This window comes from Humulus lupulus, chromosome 1 (assembly GCF_963169125.1).
Source record: "Humulus lupulus chromosome 1, drHumLupu1.1, whole genome shotgun sequence".
Classification (NCBI taxonomy): Eukaryota; Viridiplantae; Streptophyta; class Magnoliopsida; order Rosales; family Cannabaceae; genus Humulus; species Humulus lupulus.
In genome coordinates, this window is record NC_084793.1 from 100779377 (window position 1) to 100794672 (window position 15296).

Genomic DNA, 15296 nt, shown 5'->3' on the forward strand with positions numbered 1-15296 from the left:
TCACTATATAAGCATTCGTTGCTATAACAATTTGTAATGATTGATTGTTGTTTGTGATTGATTGGCGGAGGGGCTATTATCAACATTATACATGCATAATGTAGGTCGTTATGTCATCGCCATTTTAGGGGTGCAGTATGCATCTATTCAGCATGAACTGTTATACTTGTTGGAAAAGCAATGTGAATGATGTTATGATTTATAAAGCATGTATTTGATATAAATGTTTGTCTGAATATTTGTTTTACTTAATTGAGTTTTGTTGTTGGGCCTTGGCTCATGGGTGTTTTGTGGTGCAGGTAAGGGCAAAGGAAAACTAAACCAGCCATGAGTTAGAGAGCTCTAGGGGTGGCGTGAACATACCCAGCCTACTTGGCCACCACGGTCCAAATACTTTCGAGGAACATGTAAAATTAACATGATTTTTCCTCTTAGGTAGACTATTTCTATAATTTTTGTATAATTATGTTTTGTTTAAAACTTTTGGGGATCCCTTGTAGATATTCAACCCTTTTTAAATTAAATGTTTAACTTCATTGAACAAAAAATTTAATACCTGAATCGTTGTTTAACCTTAATTACACTTTTGAGTCTAAATGACTCACTTAACGAGTTAAGAACTATTTTTAACACACAGTGTAACGGTCCTGGATTACTAGGGTGTTACAGATTGCATACTTAATGGGTTTATTTCTTGGTAAAAAGGAGTAATTAATGACCACTTAGCTTTAATTAATTATAATAAGGAAACTGGGATAATTGACTGCTTAAGTGATATCTGTGGGGTTAACATTTTAATTGGGGATAGGGAATAATGTTTGTCATTGTTGATTGATTGATTGTTGAAGGTGGAAAATAATTCTTAACTATTCATTGAAATCGTATTACCAATTGTTCTTTTTTTATTACTTTATTTTATGTTATTAAATCTTGAAACAAAATCCCCTATTTAATTCTTGTTTTTATTTTGAATGATAAATTGAATAATAGTCCTCGTGGATTCGACCCTTACTACAACTTTACTATTAATTTAGTGTGTAATAAGGAATAAATATAATTAAATTTGGTATGACATACGACACGTATCAGGTTAACCTATACCTTGATAGCCAATCCATTCCAAGGATCATGTCATAATCCATCATGTCTAGTTCAACCAAATCTCCTAGGCATTCCTTACCCTCTATCACTATTGGGATTGATCGTAAGCACTTATATGACAACATCACGTCTCTCGATGGTAATGCCATGACAAAACTCACCCTAAAAGTCACACAGTGTACTCCTAGTCTAGCAGTCATTCTTACATAAACAAAAGAATGCGTAGCTCCCGAATCAATAAGAACTTTACATAGTTAACCAGCAATAAAGATCTGACCTGCCACAACAGTGTTACTGGCCTTCGCTTCTCCTTGTGTCAAAGAAAATACTTGAGTAGGCACCAGATTGTCATTCCTCTACTGTCTTTCCTTCCCTGATTTCGCCTTCAGCTGAGGACAATCTCTTTTAATATGGCCCTCTTGACCACACGTGTAGCATGTAATATATGCATTTGCATCTTATGGGTATTTTGGTAATTTGGCATGTGAAAGCAATTTGGTAATTTGTGTTGATGCATATGTGATTTTTTTTTAAAAATCTCATGATAATATGTGATTTATTTCATGATTATGGTATGTATATGTATATGTATGACAGCGATAAAACATAGTTCCTTCAAGTATCAAGGGCGTAAGTGCCAAAGATGTTGGAAATTATGTGTTAAAGTATAATTATAAATCTTGTGGTAGAGATTGTAATTTCCATAAGTTATAACTATTAGTTTAAGGGGGAATTACTAAAAAGAGCTTAATAAATTGACAAAAAGGCTTAGATCAAGGGTAAGATGGTAATATGACATTAGTGAGTCCTTATAAATAGAAAGAGAGAGGCTAGGGTTGGGGTTAGGCTCATAATCTATCTTCTCTCTCTCATATGCACAATCAAGTGATTTTCTCTCTTCTTTGATGGAATCACACACACAAACACATGTACTTTTGGAGGCTAGTAACAATTAAGGAGGAGGATCTTGGATTGAAGCATACTTGGTGGTCTAGAAGGAGTTGTGAAGGCTTGAACAATAAGATCCAGTAAGATCTCTAATTCTTATGAGTAATAGGTTATGTTTCTTTGGAGTTTTAACGGTGTTTTATATAGAGAACATTATAGGTTGTTTAAATGGATTAGACATGCATGATAGGCTGTATTTTGTCTATGATTGGTGTGGAATTGAGTTGGGAAGGTTGAGGATGAATTTAGGAAAAAATTGGGGTCAAAAATTGTGAATCTGGCTTGACCTGGTCGACTGGCATGCACTAGTTGGTCGATAGGCTTGCGATAATAAAATTCGAGAAACAGGTTTTGGTAATTTATGCGTAACTTTTTACTCGGATATCAGATTTTGATGTTCTTTATATGGTTGGAAAGCTTATTTAAAGGCATACAATTTTATGGTATATCTTAACTCTAGTTTGGAATCCTTTAATGCTAAACATTTGAGACAAAGTGATGTCTTGTTCAGTAAGGGAAAAAGGATAACAAGGAGTGTAATTTGATGGGATTCCGATGGAATGGTTTAGGGCCTTTATAATTGGAGTTTTAGGACTTTATTAAGGATGTTAGGAGTCCTACAAATTCTAAGAGAGTTTTCATAAAGTCTAATATGATGTATGGTCTCTATGTTCAAGCTTCTGTGTTGTTTGCCTTAGGACTTTTCTAAAGGATACTTGAATGGAACAAGGAATGTGTTTTAGAGCGCTGTTGGACCTGAGGTAAGGAGAGTGGTCACTGTAACATAGGGTGTGCATTGAAGACACAAATATTATGTACATGTGATCTAATTATGTATATGTATGGTTATGGTTATGATTTTATCATATATGTTATGACTTTATGAATATTTCATATTTATGTATGTTGTTGCATGCTTACGTTGATATGGGAGTGTGAATATACTTAAGCGGGGTAGCTATAACCTATGTTTATGTTATGAAATTGTTGGGTGTTTGGTAAGATGTTGGGTAGGGCAGCTATCAGAACGTTTAGGTTTCTGAGGCCACGGAGGATAAGGGTGGGACGCCACTCGCTACTATAAATTGTCAACACTCGCTTACATTGTTTGTTTGTTGTATGTTTGTGTGACATACTTAAGTTATAAAAATGCATGTTTATGTTATGATAAATTGCATGCTTATGTTTCTCATCCAGTTGCACACTTGACTAGATCAACACTGGTTTACGACTGCATTGACATCGGTAATACTTGTTATGATTGTATTGTGATATGCTGTGGTTATGTGATGTTATGATAGGATATAAAATGCTAAGATTATCTAATGATCATCATACATTATGGTATGCGATGGTATGTTATGTTATGCTATGAGAATGGTATGATACGATATGAATTATTGTCGAACTCTACATATGTTAGGGTATAGTTATGAATAGTATATGTTATATGTAACGCCCCAATTTCTTGAAGCGTTAATTCGACAATTACCAGAATTAAGGTTTAAAATAAAAATACTCTTTTATTTATAAAAGCGTTCATAAACACCATTCAAACATTTAAAAGAATGAAACTATGGAGTTTCATAATTTCCATAAATAAAATAAACAACTTAAAATCCAATCCATAAAACTAAAACTTCATTCTAAAATAAATACTTAGTAAATTTCCATTGTAGGCCTGATCCCCTATGATAGTTAAATCCTTGACATGTATGCCCTCTAACAAAGCTCCCTAACTTATTGTGTTGTAACCACTTCTTTGCCTTTACCTGCAACACAGAGTACCCATGAGCCAAAGCCCAACAAGAAGAGTTGTATAGGACACAACCCCATAACCTTAACCGGAAACTTAAATCAATAAAAATAACAATAATATACCATAAATAATAACTCATAAAAAGAAAACGTAGTCCAAATTGAGTTGGATGAGTATCGTATAGCGTAAGCTTGCATTTTCGTGACGTAGACATGCATTTTAAACGTAAGCATGCCAAACAGTTATCACATACACATACACAAAACATAACCATAATTCACATAAGCTCATTAGAAATAACATTCACTAACATAATTATGCATTAACATAAACATAGCTTGTAAATAGTTTCTACCATAGAGAACATCAAGTGTACACTCTGTATGCAGGTGTCCACTCTTCTTACCTCAAATGTAGCAGTGATCCACACACCCTAACGCGTCTCTTCAAGTAACTTTTGCAAGCCTAAACATAACATATAACATTAAGGCCTTAAAACCCTCAACCAAGCAAAACCATAATTAAACCCACTAAAATTCTTCTTTAAAACTAATTAATCACTATAATACTTAAGAAAGTCGTTAAAACCCCTCTGTATAAAGTCCTAACAATTGCCAACTTATATCCAAAAGTACATAAAAAGTCCTCAAAAAGTCACGTTTCTGGCCAACTGGCGCGGTCGCGCTCACAGAGCGCCAAGCCAATCTAGCTGAGTTGCGTTGTTGCACCAGGGTTGGGTGCGGTCGCGCTAGGCCTTTACTTTTAGAGATCGCAGTGCGATTTCTAAACCTGAAAATTGAACCTAATCGTGAAATCTCGAACCCCAACCCCCAAAATTGGTATCCTAGCATGTTTCTAACCCCATAAATCGATATATTAACATTCCTAATCCTACATTAAATATTCATCAATCCAGAAACCATAAAGCAGCCTTAGATCTTCAAAAAAAAATTGACAAAACCTTAAACAAAAGTTTGAACACTTACAGATGAAAATACAGCCACCAAAATCTCAGATCCTTGACGTCTATGGGATCTCTTGGCCTTTCGATATTCCCAATTGATGATCTCCTCCAAACCTCAAGCTTTAAAATCTCTGATCAAGAACGAGAGATTGCTCTTAGTCCGCTCCCTTTTAGCCTATCGTAAAACCAGAGTCTGAAGACAAATTCGATATCTAAACCTATTTCACTTTTTATTTAATTATTTAATCTGACTTAATTCATGTAAAAACCAAATGACCTTTCTATCCCCAGCCTCAAATTCATTCTTAATAATCACTTAAGACCCTTATTGTAATTTCTAATTAAAACTAATAGCTATAAGTTTTCATAATAACTCTTTCCATCAAAAAACCCATAATTCTACTTTGCCCCCCCCCCCCCCCCCTCACGTACACAATTGTCCTACACTTTGGCCCCTAACACTTGAAGAAACTAATGCGTGTGGATTGCTTGACAGAACATAAAATTAAACGTACATCATAAATCATGCATATCATAATTCTCATAATTAAACACATAAGGTCATACAATTTAACATAATACCCTTACTAGAAAAAGCGAATATTACAACTATCTCCTCCTAAAAGGAAATTTCGTCCTCAAAATTTACCTAAGAAATTTTGGGTATTGTTCCCTCATATCGGTTTCCATCTCCCACGTTGCGTCTTCGGTAGAAACATTTTTCCAAAGAACACCCAACACGTTGGTTGTAATGACCCAAATTTCCTAATAAGGCTTAGGGCCTTAATTAGGGGTCCAGGATGGCGAATTATGGAAATTTATGATTATGTGATATTTATGTGTATCATTATGTGATTATGTGAGTTATATCATAATATGACTAGATATGCATGTTTAGGTGTATTAAATATGCATGTGGGCCCATTTCTATTTAATTGGGCAATTTTCATAATTTGGCTATTTTGGGTATATTTGGCATATATGTGGTATGGGTATGGTACTTCATTATTTTTTGGTTATGCTTTGGCTACTCAGCATGAGATGATCCTAGGAAGCAAGCTATTGGGAACGTCACAACGGGGTCTATACTTGACTCAGAGTGAGTTAATGGGTATTTTGGTTATTTAGCACATTACTGGGATATTAGGTAATGAGAATAAATATTTGATGATAAATTGGGGGTTAGTAAGATCGGGAGGGAATTCTGGGAAGTTTGACTATTTTATCCCTGGAGGCGTTTTTGGGACCCCGAGCATTAGGATTTAGTTGAGGTTACTTAAGCTCGAAGTAACCTGATAGAATTATAAAAGAACGTTCTCTTTCTCTCCAGTTCCTTTTTCGACACTCGATCAAATTCTCGAAGGAAACTTGAGTTTTAGGACTCGGATTCAAGCAAGGATCAAGGCATAGCGATTCTAGGGAAGATTATAGGTTTATTAGCCAGAGGATTTAGTTAGGAATCGACTTAATCGGAGGTAATCCAAGTTTTAAGTTTTTAATTTTTTAAGCTTTGATTGGATTTTATGTGTTGATGAGTTTTTGAGTTGTTTGAGCCTCGGGTTTTGATGGTTTGTATCATTGGGGTGTTTAGGAATTTTTTTTTTTTGGATTTGGATATGTTTGGATAGGTTTTTGGAATGTTTTTAAATGAAGAAAACGAGGAAAAACAGTTGGGTTGAGGTCGGGCCGCCACCCTGTTCTTGGGCGATGCGGCCCAGGCTTAACGAAGATGATGGAATTGGGGGATGGCTAGATAGGGCCGCAGCGCAAGGTGGGTGCGTCGCGGCGCAAGGTGCAGGCAGAGAGGTGGTCTTGCTTTTGTCTGGAGGCGGGCCACGACTCAGGGTTGGAGGGGTCGCGGAGCTTAAGGGCAGTTTTGCCTAGATTCAGTTTTTAGTCGTGGGAACTTAACTTTACAAGCCTGGGATGGATCCAACTACCCAGTGGGTAGGATTCGACGTCCTGGAGGCTAGTACTTGGTCTAGAGGTAATTATTTACTCATTTTGATGGGGTTTTATATTATGGTTGTCACTAGGTTATCGCCAGGGGCTTGGAAATAGGATCGTGCTTATGGCTCGTTTATTGGTAACTTGTGCTTGGACCAAAGGTAAGAAAACTACACCCAGTATGTGACATGCATGGTTATTGATGAGGCATGTTGAGTGCTCTATATATGGACATGGATTACATTGAAAATGCAAAGCAACACATGTGATTAAGGCATGACATCAATATTAAATACAAAATTGATCAGAGCTTGAGTCTCTGTACATGTGCATGATCATAATTATGCTAGTGATTGTTTAGTAAGCATGCTGAATGCCCTGTATTTGGATATTTGACATATGATATATGCCTGGTTGCATTGCTTACTTGTGAATGGTACTGAATTATTTGTCAGCAATGGTAATGGTGTCAGTATTTATTGTAAAGCTGTGACTTATTAGTCAAGTTCGGCAGTGGTACTGGCATTGGTAGTATGGTATTGGATTATGAGTCAAGAATGGTATTAGTGTGTTTAACACAAGCTGAAAAGATTAGATCTAATCAACATAAGCATTAAATGCTTGATCGACCGTAAATTCGATGAAAACCAAAGTGCTTGTCTAGGCAAAAGGCTATTTACATAGAGCTAGGGCTATAAGCTCAGGTGACTGATATGTCACATGGCTAGGAGGGTGTGGGACCTCAGAGATAGACTTATCAGTCATCTACACAGAGATAGACTTATCAGTCATCTAACATAGATAGACTTATCAGTAATCCATACAGAGAAAGACTTATTAGTCATCTATACCGAGATAGACTTATCAGTCATCTACATAAGGACAGACTTATTAGTCAGCTATACAGAGAGACTTATTAGTCGTCTACCTCAGAGAGACTTATTATTCATCTACTCAGTGCCAGGACTCCACAAACATTTATTTGTATCTGCTTGCATGCATGAGTAGGGTTATTAATGCTAGGCATGCTTATTATGATTTAGTGACATGTTATTACTTGCTAATGAGCATGATTAAGTTTTCTTGTTGAGCCTTGGCTCACGACTGCTATGTGGTGTAGGTAAAGGCAAAAGAAAGCTAGACCATCCTTGAGTTGGAGAGCTTAGGTAATGATGTGTACATATGTGGCTGCTCGACCACCACGGATGAGGGTTTAAAGAGGAACTAGGGTTAGACCCTATTTTTATTCTTAAGTTAGCTAGTTGTAAATCTTTTATTGTCATTAACCTTTAAAATATATTTTGGGATCCCAATGTATACAGTAAACATTTTAGTTATACATTGTATCTTTAACAAAAAAATTTAACCCTAAATCGTTATTCTCATTTAGTTACATGATTATGGCCAAATGACTCGGTTAGCGAGTATAGCACTATTTAAAATGCACAATGTAACGGTCCCTGGGTAGTAGGGCATTACAACTTGGTATCAGAGCGAGCCAAGGTTAAGGTTTCCTGTAGACAAGTTGGGCATGTACACTCGTTGCTAAAGTCAAGCTTCACTCAGGGTATGGTAACTATTTATGTGGTTATGTGCTTAACTACTTAAATAGAATGTAAATGCTTTACCTGCATATTGTATTAGGGAGCATGAGATTCTGATAGAGCCTGGCTCTAGATTATTGATATGATTATATGACTACTTGCTCCGTGATTATATGAATGTGATGTTTGCACGCTGAAGTTGAAAGCATGGTGTGTATGTTGGAAGAGCAGGGGTTATGAATTGATGAAAAAATGCTATGACCATTTTTTTAGTACTGCAATGGTCTATGAATGTAGTGTGGTATCATTGCTCCCGTGGGGAAGGCTTTTGAATATGCTCATCATGTTTAATGAGTCAAGTTATTGGCTGTAGATTCAATCAGAGGTTATGTACCCAAGGTAGATAATAAGACATGGTGGCGGTTATATTGAGGCTGGGAATTTCAGCCAGGGTTTGAGTTCTTCACCTGCTGCTTAGAATTTCTAGTAGGTGTTTACTGATGCGCATTTAAGATTGCAGAAACAAGAGGAAGAGTTATGTGCTTGAAACAATAGCAGGTTCTACCAGGGAACGCCTCTTCCTTTGCAATGGCAGGAGTGGCACCAGTATTGACTCAGCCTAGGGTTGAGAACAAGTGGGAATTTCTTTGTGGAAGATTCCAGGAGTATTACCCTCTAGTTTTGGAGGGAAGCCTAGATCCATTCAGAGCTGAGCAATGGATGGGCATGATCAGTTCCATCCTCATCAGTATGGGGGTGGTGGGTCACGATAGGGTTATCTGTGCTACATTTGTATTGTGGGATGATGCCCAGACCTGGTGGGAAGTAGTATCCCAGACACGAGATACAACTATGATGGACTGGAAAGAATTTAGGTAGCTGTTTAATGAAAGATATTACTGTGAAGTAGTCAAGACTGCTAAGATGAGTTAGTTTCTAAACCTCGTTCAGGGAAATGAAACAGTAATAGGGTATGTTAACAGATTCGATGGGTTGGCCAAGTTTTCTTTTGATATGGTACCCACGGATGTAGCTGAGAAGGAAAGGTCTATCCAAGGATTGAATCCTGGAGTAGCTCAGGGCATTAAAGTCGCCCCAGTGCATGAAATCTCTACCTACGCTCAGGTGGTAGGGAAGGCACTTGTGGTTGAGAGCACCAGAAATGAGATTGAGAAGGATAGTGCCAGAGAGCGCGAAGCTTAGACAATGATATCTCCGTTTATTGGATCGAGCAAGAACAAAATTGGAGACTTTAACCAAGATGCGCTCGGTGCAAGAGGCATCATCTGAAGGAATGCCGAGCAAATGCATGTTTTTTATGTGGGATAGCTGGGCACTTCAAGAAGGATTACCTAGGACAGAGGATATATGAGCAAAAGGGGGCGGACAGCTTGACTCCAGCTCGAGGGTTCGCTCCGATGCAGTCAGAGTCGGAGACTGAGACTGAGACTGAGGCTAGTTCCTCAGGGGTGGCAGGTCAACTTTCTAGGTCTAATTTTTTTATTGCACTGATTGGTTTTGGTGCCACATTATTCTTTTCTTGTTGCATCTAGAGAAGCATAAACTTGATATGCAGATTACATGGTTATGTTGTGATAAGAATATCATACTCTATTGGTAATTTTAAGAGATGAGTTGGATTGTTGTGGAAATGACTCATCAGTTGGTTTGATAGGGTTACTTATGACTGACTTTGATGTGATCCTGGATGTGGATTGGTTAACCAAGTGTGGGGCAATGTTAGATTGCCAGGAAATGATAGTATTCCTTGAGTTTCAGAGTGGGAAACCCTTGTGGTAGTTGGCACTATGCTGATGACATCTGTATTTAGAGCTGGAGATCCATTGCAGGAGGATACATAGAACTCATTTCTAGTGTGGTGGATACCACTTAGGTCATGCCAGTGGGACCAGGATAGACTAGATTAGTCTATGAGTTTCTGGATGGGTCTCTAGGGGATTTGTCAGGATTATCTTTAACCAAAGAGATAGAATGGTAATTGGATTGGTGCCAGGGACGAAACCAGGCCTAGGGCACTGTATTGAACGGCTTCAGCAGAGTTGTAAGAACTAAAGGCTCAGTTATTGAGTAAATAGTATTCTCCAAGGTGGATCTTTGATTTGGCTATTACCAGCTTAAGATCAGGAGGAAGGATAAGCAGAAGACTGTTTTTTTTTATATTAGATAAGGGCACTAGGAGTGTCGAGTTGTGTTTGATGGATTAGATGAACAGAGTATTCAAATATTATCCGAATTGGATTTGTGATCGTCTTGATCAATGGTATTGTGATATACTCTCAGTGGAGATTGGCCAAGATCAAGGAATGCCTCAGAGGGCAGGAGTTTCCTTGGATGGGCAAGATATTACATGTGCTTTGTGGAACAATTTTGAGACTTCTCATAGATTAGAACCAGTTTGTAGGTCATTATGACACCTCATTGTTAGGAAGAGGTGATTGCCCAAGCAACATGTTAGTTGAAGGATATGACCAGAACTAGAGTAGAGTTAATGGTGGGCCAGGTGGCCAACATTACATTTGAGTTTACTATTTTAGAAAGGATTAAAGGGAAAATAGTTAAGTGAAACCATAGATGGGAAGAATTGAGGGGAATGTCTTAGTTGGATTAGCTAAGGACTATGCAGTGCCAGGTATGAGTTTATTGTGGTTAAAGGATCGGATTTGGAATTCGATAGACACTGGGATGAAACAGGGGATTCTGGATGAATCTCATACTACTCGTATTCTCTTCATCCAAGCATCATGAAAGATGTACAAGTATCTGAAAGCTTTATAGTCATGGCCTGGGACGGAGAGGGACGTAACAAAATATATGGCAATGTTCTTAACCTATTAGCTGGTCAAATCAGAGTATCAGAACCCAGTAAGGCCCTTGCAGCCTTTGTGTTTTCCATAGTGGAAGTAAAGAAAACATCATGATAGGTTTCACAGTGGGTCTGCCAAAGATAGTGGGTCAGAGGGATTTGGTTCAAGTCATTATGGACCAATGATTAAGTCAGCTCATCTCTATCAGTAAGGACAAGCAATACAGTTGACCAGTATATAGACCTCTATGTGTGAGAGAGGTAGTACGCCTTCATGGAATTGGAGGTCTATCTTATTAGATGAAAAATTTGCTTTTACTTCCAAGTCTTGGGAAAGGTTGCAAAAGGTGATGAATATACAGTTGGACTTTAGTACAGTTCATTATCCTCAGACTGATGATGAATCAGAAAGAGAGTTATCTAATTATTGATGAGGTTAGAGCTTGGATGCTCGCTTTTCAGAGTAAACATAAAAGTTATGTGAATTTGAAATGCAGGAACATGGAGTTCCAAGTGGAAGACTGTATCTTCCTTAGAGTATCACCATGGAAAGGGGTGAGGAAATAAGAGAAAGTTAAACCCTAGATTAGTAAGGATTGTTTGAAATCCGTGAAAGGATCGGTCAGGTTGTCTATGGATTGGCTTTATCTTTAGCATTGTCAGCCGTATACAGTGTAATTCATATTTCCATGTTGAGGAAACACGTGTTAGATGAAACTCATGTGTTGAGTTATGAGAATCTGGAATTAGAGGATGAGTTATCCTGTGAGGAATAGCCAGTCCAGATATGAGACAGAAAGAATAGAGTGATGAGAAACAAAGTTGTACCTTTCGTTAAGGTATTGTAGGGAAACAATAGGGTCGAGGGAGCGACCTGGAAACTGGAATCAGAGATGCGAGATTGATATTCCAGGCTACTCAGTTAAAATTTCGAGGACAAAATTTCTGTAAGGAGGGGATAGTTGTAACGACCTAAATTTCCAAATAAGGCTTAGGGCCTTGATTAGGGGGCCAAGATGGAGAATTATGGAATTTTATGATTATGTGATATTTATGTGTATCATTATGTGATTATGTGAGTTATATCATAATATGACTAGATATGAATGTTTAGGTGTATTAAATATGCACGTGGGCCCATTTCTGTTTTATTGGGCAATTTTCATATTTTGGATATTTTGGGTATATTTGGCATATATGTGGTATGGATATGGTACTTCATTATTATTTGGTTATGCTTGGGGTTACTCAGAACAAGACGATCCTAGGAAGCAAGCTAGTGGGAAAGTCACAACGGAATCCACATTACCGGGATATTGGGTAATGGGAATAAATATTTGATGATAAATTGGGAGTTAGTAAGTTCACGAGGGAATTCAGGGAATTTGACTATTTGACCCCAGGGGAATTTTTGGGACCCTGAGCATTAGGATTTGCTTGAGGTTACTTAAGCACGAAGGAATCTATTAGAATTATAAAAGAACATTCAGAACGTTCTCTCTCTCTCCAGTTCCCTTTTCAACACCCGATCACATTTTTGAAGGAAACTTGAGTTTTAGGACTCAGATTCAAGAAAGGATCGAGGCATAGTGATTCTAGGGAAGATTATAAGCTTATTAGGTGGAGGATTTACTTGGGAAATGACTTAATCGGAGGTAATCCAAGTTTTAAGATTTATGTTTTCAAGTTTTTAAGCTCTGATTGGATTTTATGTGTTGATGAGTTTTTGAATTGTTTGACCCTCGTGTTTTGGTGGTTTTGGATCATTGGGATGTTTGGGAACTTTGATTTTGGGATTTGGATATGTTTGTATATGTTTTTGGAAGGTTTTTAAATGAAGAAAACAAGGAAAAATGGTTGGGTTGAGGTCGGGCCGCAGCCCTATTCTTGGGCGTCGCGGCCTAGGCTTGACGAAGTTGATGGAATTGGGTGATGGCAGATAAGGTCGATTCACAAGGTAGGTGCGCCGCAACACGAGGTGCAGGCAGAGAGGTGGTCTGGCTTCTATCTGGAGGCGGGCCCCAACTCAAGGTTGGAGGGGTCGCGGAGCTTAAGGGTAGTTTCGCCCATATTTGGTTTTTAGTCGTGGGAAAATAACTCTAAGGGCCAAGGATCGATCCTACTACCCAATTGGGTAGGATTCGACATCCCAAAGGCTAGTACTTGGTCTGGAAGTAATTGTTTACTCATTGTGATGGGGTTTTATATTATGGTTGTGACTAGGTTATCGCTAGGGCCTTGGAAACAGGATCATGCTTGTGGCTTGTTTATTGGTAGCCTATGCTTGGACCAAAGGTAAGAAAACTGCACCCAGTATGTGACATGCATGGTTATTGATGAGGCATGTTGAGTGCTCTATATATGGAAATTGATTGCATCGAAAATGCATAGCAGCACATGTGATTAAGGCATGACATGAATATTAAATATGGAATTGATCAGAGCTTGAGTCTCTGTACATGTTCATGATCATAATTATGCTAGTGATTGTTGAGTGACCATGCTGAATGCCCTGTATTTGGATATTTGACATATGATATATGACTAGTTGCATTGCTTATTTGTGAATGGTACTGGCTTATTAGTCAGCAACGACAATGGTGTCAGTATTGATTGTGAAGCTCTAAGGGCCTGGGATCGATCCTACTACCCAGTTGGGTAGGATTCGACGTCCTAGAGGCTAGGATTCAACGTCCTGGAGGCTAGGACTTGTTCCAAAAGTAATCTTTACTCATTTTGATGAGGTTTTACATTATGGTTGTGACTAGGTTATCGCTAGGGGCTTGGAAACAGGATCGTGCTTGTGGCTCGTTTATTGGTAGTCTGTGCTTGGACCAAAGTTAAGTAAACTGCACCCAGTATGTGGCATGCATGGTTATTGATTAGGCATGTTGAGTGCTCTATATATGGACATTGATTGCATTGAAAATGCAAAGCAGCACATGTGATTAAGGCATGACATGAATATTAAATATGGAATTGATCAGAGCTTGAGTCTCTGTAAATGTGCATGATTATAATTATGCTAGTGATTGTTGAGTAAGCATGCTGAATGCCCTGTATTTGGATATTTGACATATGATAAATGACTGGTTGCATTGCTTATTTATGAATGGTACTGATTTATTAGTTAGCAACGACAATGGTGTCAGTATTGATTGTGAAGCTCTAAGGGCCTGTGATCGATCCTACTACCCAGTTGGGTAGGATTCGATGTCCCGGAGGCTAGGATTCGATGTCCCGGAGGCTAGGACTTGTTCTAGACGTAATATTTACTCATTTTGATGGGGTTTTATGTTAATGTTGAGACTAGGTTATCACTAGAGGCTTGGAAACAGGATCGTGCTTGTGGCTCGTTTATTGGTAACCTGTGCTTGGACCAAAGGTAAGTAAACTGCACCCAGTATGTGGCATGCATGGTTAATGATGAGGCATGTTGAGTGTTCTATATATGGACATTGATTTCATTGAAAATGCATAGCAGCACATGTGATTAAGGCATGACATGATTATTAAATATGGAATTGATCAGAGCTTGAGTCTCTATACATGTGCATGATCATAATTATGTTAGTTATTGTTTAGTAAGCATGCTGAATGCCCTGTATTTGGATATTTGACATATGATATATGCCTGGTTGCATTGCTTACTTGTGAATGGTACTGACTTATTAGTCAGCAACGACAATGGTGTCAGTATTGATATTGAAATTGTGACTTATTAATCAAGTTCGGCAATGGTAGTGGGCACTGGTAGTATGGTATTGGCTTATGAGTCAAGAACTGTATTAGCGTGTTTATCACAAGCCTAAAAGATTAGATCTAATCAACATAAGCTTTAAATGCTTGACCAACCTTAAGTTTGATGAAAACAAAAGTGCTTGTCTTGTCTAAAGGCTAGTTACATAGAGCCAGGGCTATAAGCTCAGGTGACTAATACGTCACATGGCTAGGAGGGCATGGGACCTTAGAGATAGACTTATCAGTCATCTACACAGAGATAGACTTATTAGTCATCTAACAGAGATAGACTTATCAGTCATCCATACAGAGAGAGTTATTAGTCATCCATACAGAGAAAGACTTATCAGTCATCTACATAAGGATAGACTTATTAGTCATCTATACAGAGAGACTTATTAGTCAACTACCTTAGAGAGATTTATTAGTCATCTACCTCAGAGCGAGAGACTTATTAGTCATCTACTC